Genomic DNA, 7,347 nt, shown 5'->3' on the forward strand with positions numbered 1-7,347 from the left:
TTTAGCCCTTATATTGACTCATATGGTACATGGCCCAATCACCTTAAAAAATAATTATGAAATATCTCTTTATCTAATTCATATAGTAGCTCAGAAATTGTTTTAAGTTTAAATTTTCAGTTATAATTTTTATAATATTAATTAAAATAATATAAATGTTAATATTTGACAATCATAATTATATTAAACTCTCTTGAATGTTAAGTATTATTATAACTTATTATTATTATGACTTTTGTTATAAAAACTGCATAATTATTTGATTATTAAGATTTATTGCATTAATTTTGTGTTATTCATCAGTTTACTATCAAGCCATTTTGGAGCCATCTTCTAAGTCATTATTGAGATTTGATAATTATATCTTGATTAAATTAATCAACTCGCGTAGATATATCTGATTTATCTTATTGTTGCCGCGCGTTTAGCAGTGGGTACGACTGTACGTATTCCTAATATGTTAATTTTATCAATAATTCCGGCCTTTATACAATTTTGAATAAATTTTTAATTTCACTGGTACTTTACGTTTTATTGTTAAGTAAAGCATGAGATGCTGTTGAATTCTATCGCTTTTTTGGCAATTCTGGATAATTCTCGCGTCGTTCCAATCACTCCGATACGTCTTACTGACAAAAACTATGGATCTAAACATTTGTTGAAAGTTTAATTAGCAAAGTTTAAACTTAATAGAATAGTCGACTTATTTTTATACATTCAGTATCGGAAGCTGAGTCTTGTTAACTTCTCTAGAAACGTTGATGCATAAAATACCTGGTTATAACTGAAGGCAAAGAAGAAGGCGGATTGAGAAATATTGCCGCGATATATATTATAAGTTGCAATGTCACAACTACACGGCTCGTGTTCGAACATGACGTAATAATGATTTCACTTGTTGCCGTAATTTTCTGGCGCCATGTATCACGCGAGTTTTCAAAAGAATTGATTTACACGGGGATAGTCGCAAGTACGCGTTACGCTGTAGATTCACGTAAGTGCATGCGAAAGACCGGCTTCTAACGATATTGCACTAAATCTCATCTCGGATTCGATATCCTTGAAACTGACGTCGATATATTGTAAACGCACAATATTGTCCATGGAAATACAGAAACTTCTCTTGTCAACTACAGATTTGTCGTAATTATGAAGAATTTTATACGAGCGCGAATCTTTGTGCTCGCTCATTTGCACGTGAGAGTGAGTTAAATGCATTTCTTATCACAAAAGTTAAATAGATCTGTTGTCGCGTGCGTACCGGGATTTTGCAAACACGTTTGTTAGCGATTTTACGCGATACGTTTCGCCAAAGAACTTTGAAAGTTTCCACGAATTTTTATTCACGCAATATGTATGCCATGATTCTTCTTGTGAATTCAAAGTAAAGATTTACTAACAAAGGAGATAAAAGAGGCTATCGAACTAAAATTGGATGTACGTGCTAAGAATGTATTATAATTTAAATAAACAATACGTTTCGAGCTAAAATAAGGTAATCTTCAGTGCGCTATAATAAAAGCCATCAATTATAAAATAAGTCGATAACATCTAGTCATAATTATAAAAGTCGTAAATTAGAAATTTGATATCCCCTCTATCGTTTTATGTGAAACTAGCTTGATACTCGTGCTTTGCTACGATAACACACATTTTATCCTTTTTTATCCCCCTTAGAAGTCGAATTTATAAAAATCCCTTTTTAGTGGGTGTTTACGTCATGGAAGGAATATACTCCCCGAATTTCATGTTTCTAGGTTTAGGGGTTTGGGCTGGGCGTTGATGAGTCAGTTAGTCAGTCAGGACATTTGTTTTTATACAGGGTGGGCCAAAAGTATGGGTACAGTCAAATATCTCGAAACCAATAGATTAAAAAAAAATGTTTCAGACAAAAGTTGTAGAGTTTAAATGATCTATTTGACTATATTAGTTTGACCTTCAATAAAGTCGTTAAGGTCAAATCAGGGTCACTTTGAATTTTTTAAATTGAATCTCTTATTTTTTATTACATATTCTTGTAGCCCTTGTCAAGACGTTTTCAAAACACTATAATAAAACTCTTTCGTTAAGAACTTTCTGAGATATTTCAAAGTTTCTTATGATATCTTTATATTTTGTGATATTAACATAAAATATGAAATAAACATCATATATCATAAAGTATTCACTTTTTGATGACTTTATACTTTGATACATTTATGCGTAGAATAATGAAAGAAATTGAATAATAATATTAATTTTTACGTTTGCAATTTTGTAAAATTGAATACGTCTACAAAATACAATCAAATATTTTAAAATAATTTTTTTTTTACAAAAATCGATTCTTTTCATTATTCTACGTATAAGAGTATTAAGGTAAAGTCAGAGAAAAGTGAATACTTTACGAGATAATTTATTTTATATTAAAAATATTATAACAAATTTCGAAATATCTCGGGAAATTTTTAAGGAAAGAAAGCTTTATTATAGCGTTTTGAAAACGTCTCGACAATACAAGAATATGCAATAAATAATAAAAAATAGGGAATCCAATTTAAAAAATCTAAAGTGACCCTGACTTGTCCTTAACGACTTTATCTAAATTCGAACTAATACAGTCAGTAAATAGATCTTTTTAAACCTTACAACTTTTCTCTGAAACATTTTTCTTTTAATTCATTGTTTTCAAGATACTCGGCTGTACCCATATTTTTGGCCTACCCTGTATGTATAGATTAATACCATGAAGTGTCTGAATAGGACCTTTTATAGAGTCTCTATAGCTTAAAGTAAAGTTAGAAGTGGTGATTTCGGCTCTCATCTGTATTAGATTAGTAATAAAACGTGGAGGCTGAGCACCCGTCAAATCACTCCTAATGAGAGATAGTAAGAGACATGTACATGCCGATCTGTTGTTACAAAATAAGTGTATAAAGATTTATAATTTAAAAAACTTATATTCAAAACGTGCTTCTTAAAAAATATCTCTACATAAAGATTTATTTTAAAAGACATAAATACTCAGAATTTTTGACAATAAACCGACTTTATTTTAATTTAAAATACTTAAAGTCACGATTGTTTAACATTGTTATAATGTTAACATTAATATGCAAATTATTTAATTATTTCATCTCAGCAATTTCAAAGCATTTGATATGGACTGTACATTATGTGCCTAATAGTCAATTGCTGTTTTTTCTTTTTTCTTGAGTGACATGGTTAAAAAATATATATTATAAGCATTTTAGGCAAAATGAAAGTTGATCGACCATCAAACACACGTCAAGTTATTGTTATTGAAGTTTTGAAGACTCGCGAACTTTCTTAAATGGCGAGAGAATAAATCCTTAGGACTTGACGCATTCGGCACTTGCTAGTTTTTTACACAGTTACATAAACAGCTAATTTTCATTATTTTTACTAACAAATTTGATCGATAGGACATCACGTATTACAGAACAGTAAGCGCAGAGAGAGAATCAATCGGCATCGCGGAAAAGCGACAACAATACTTCGATAAATTCGAGTATCAATGACTTGTCCTTTTTAGAAGAGGAGAAAAACACAATAGAAATCTAGAAAATAATTGAACAATTCCGATTAAAATCTATTCCGAAAAGTTCCATAATACGTGCCCAGTTCTCACGGTAGTCCGTTGTTTTTGTCACGCTTTGCTTGACCAATTCTTGCAGTGTTAAGCCCGGTGTCCACGATGCAAGAACTGTGTCCAAGTTTTGGTTTAAGTCAATGAAACTGCTACTTTTCTGTAAGAGCTGCAAGTTGATTGGCTTAAATCGAAACTTGGACACAGTTCTTGCATCGTGGACATCGGGCTTAATACATGCTCTCAATTTGCAGTTATAGCGTTATGCAATAAGGAACCAAGCGCCAGTTTCATGATTTTTAGTTCTGTATTGCAAAGTTTACTTTACGTAGACAAAAGATTTTCTAGAAAAGTATATAATACATGAAATTGTATTTGAGGAGGATTATAGTTTTGTCGTAATATTTGAGATAACGTTGACGCAGAATTTTATTTCTAATGTTTCGTGGAATTTGCTCTAGCGAAAAAGTAAGATTTTGAAGTTGGTTTTGCATTGCAGAATTGCGTCTAATTAATACATGCAAAGAAATTTTTTGTTCTATTGTTTTCTGTGTCTATAATAAGATTTTAAAACTTCCTCAACTGCTCTCTCAATCTTTGGTGTGCACTCACTGCACCTTCTATTCTCTGCTGCGACGCGAACAACAATTAATTACGAAGATGTATGTTTTGTGCTTAATAAACTTTAAATCTCATTAAATAAAAGATGAATGACGCGATGGTTTTAGCAAGTTAAGAAGCAAAATAAAGTTACTTTTAAGCTGCGTCGTTTCTCGCTTGCGCATCTTATTCTGTCATATTTTACGAGCTTCACTCTACAAACTTACGATCACTCAAAATCTCGTTACTCGTTACATTACGCTATTTTACTTTGCCATGCTGTTACCCATGGAGTTGCACGCTCGCCTGATGTTATACAATGAGTTCATAGAATTCATAGCTTTTTATTGCCACAATGTGTGTACGACGTATCCGTTCTCTCAACATTTCTCATGTTTCAACTTTTGACAACGACGAGAAGCTGCACTTTTTACTACGTAATAAAGTTACAATTTTCAGCGCGATTAATACACACCAAGATACACGGTAGTGTCTCGTGCCAAGTATACGCGGAGCGAGACCCACCGTGACTCTTTTACACGACGCGACAGGTTGCGAGTACTCGAGATGTTGAGATCGGGTGACCTCCTTTTGGACACGTAACAATTCGACACCGCTTGATTAGACACGCACTATTGGACACGTAACTATTTAACACCGCACGATTCGACATCGCACGATTCGACACCGCACGATTGGACACCGCATGATTCGACACCGCACAATTCGACGCGAACATTGCACGATTCGACACCGCACGATTCGGCACCGCACGATTCGACACGAACATTGCACGATTCGACACCGCACTTTTTGACACGCACGATTCGACACCGCATTTTTCGACACGCACGATTCGACACAGCACGATTCGACACCGCACGATTCGACACCGCACAATTAGAAAGTTACACGATTAGTTTCCCGAAAAAGTAGAGGGGATAACGTTGGTACTAACAAAAATCCCTAGGCAACACAATTTAATTTTTGTAGATTAGTAGCACCGCGTAAGTAGTAATCTGTTAAGTTAGAGAAAGCCTTTTTCAAAATATACGCGCACAAATACAAAATAATCAAACCTTTTTGACACATGCGTGATAATGAAAGGACAGTATTTGTTATTTTGTTTTAAAACTTCTATGTAATCTTCGGTATTTCTATTTTCCATTACATATTATTTTAGCCGTCGCTCGTTATTCGTTAAAAAGTTATTAACAAAAAAAAGTTTGGAAAATATATATAGCAGCTATTTTGAGTATTGGAAGGCATAAATAACTAATATATACATATATGTCGAAATAGTTCACGCATACACTTTCTACGCGAAACGAGGTGCCACATGGGTTCATGACGCGCTTTAAGTACATGCGTGGAATTTATCCTCTGACTATCCTGACTATATTAAATTGTAGATGTTATGCATGCATACACACACAAACACACACACACACACACACGCGCGCGCGCGCGCGCGCGGGGGGTGCAAGGGGGGCCTTCGCCCCCCCCCCCTCCGGTAGGCAACGTGGAACTCGCTTTACAACTTAAAGTACATGCTAAGTTGTAAAACAAAATTATAAAGTACATGCATGGGGAAGGGGGTGCAGGGGAGAAAAGCCCTCCTGCTCACGTGCGCTTACGCATGTAAGCCCCCTTGCACTCCTTCATGCATGTGCTTTATAATTTCGCTTTACAATTTAGCATGTACTTTAAGTTATAAAGCGAGTTCCACGCTGCCTACCGGCGGAGGTGGGTGCTGGATAGTCAGGATAAATTAATAGATTTTATTAGTTTATCCTGACTATATTAAATTGTAGATGTAATATGCATACACACACACACGGGGGGGGGGGGGCGCGGGGGGGGTTTTGCCCCCTCTTCCCCCGCACCCACCCCGCCGGTAGGCAGCGTGGAACTCGCTTTACAACTTAAAGTACATGCTAAGTTGTAAAGCGAAATTATAAAGTACATGCATGGAGAGGGGGGTGCTGGGGAGCAAAATCCCCCCGCTTCCGAGCTAAACGAGCTTGTAAAGCGCGTCATGAACCCATGTGGCACCTCGTTTCGTGTGAAAAGTGTATGCGTGAACTATTTTGACATATAGGGAAATAATTTATATATATATGCAACGTAATTGGAGAAGTTGTTAGACTGATTCTTTCAATTCTAACAATATAAATTATTTACTGAAAAAGAAAATTAAAACAGAAAAGAAATAAAATGTTTATAATTGTATGTATTTTCTTTTTTCCTATTAGTTTTGATAATTTGTACAAAATTAACAATAATAGAAAATAGAAATACCGAAGATTACATAGAAGTTTGAAAACAAATAACAAATACTGTCCTTTCATTATCACGCATGTGTCAAAAAGGTTTGATTATTTTGTATTCGTGCGCGTATATTTTTAAAAAGGCTTTCTCTAACTTAACAGATTACTACTTACGCGGTGCTACTAATCTACAAAAATTAAATTGTGTTGCCTAGGGATTTTCGTTAGTACCAACATTATCCCCTCTACTTTTTCGGGAAACTGTCGTGTAACTTTCTAATCGTGCGGTGTCGAATCGTGCGGTGTCGAATCGAGCGTGTCGAATCGTGCGGTGTCGAATTGTGCGTGTCGAATCGTGCGGTGTCGAATCGTGCTGTGTCGAATCGTGCGTGTCGAAAAGTGCGGTGTCGAATCGTGCAGTGTCAAATCGTGCAATGTTCGTGTCGAATCGTGCGGTGCCGAATCGTGCGGTGTCGAATCGTGCAATGTTCGCGTCGAATTGTGCAGTGTCGAATCATGCGGTGTCCAATCGTGCAGTGTTGAATCATGCGGTGTTGAATCGTGCGGTGTTCAATAGTTACGTGTCCAAAAGTGCGTGTCTAATCAAGCGGTGTCGAATCGTTACGTGTCCAAACGGGATACGCCCGTTGAGATATCGATAACGAGTGAACGGATCAAGTTCTAAGTAGGCTTGATCGATAGCTTGGGGTCAAATTGGGGGGGGGGGGGTTATAATATTCCGCTACGTGCCCTACGAGCGGATATATTGCGACGCAAAGTCCAAATGTGAAAATTTTAATATTAAGATACTTCTCCTCCTAACGCCGACGTCTTATGACATATATATATATATATATATATATATATATATATATATATATATATATA

Source organism: Temnothorax curvispinosus, unplaced genomic scaffold (genome assembly GCF_003070985.1).
Source record: "Temnothorax curvispinosus isolate PA1 unplaced genomic scaffold, ASM307098v1 QBEX01013498.1, whole genome shotgun sequence".
Classification (NCBI taxonomy): Eukaryota; Metazoa; Arthropoda; class Insecta; order Hymenoptera; family Formicidae; genus Temnothorax; species Temnothorax curvispinosus.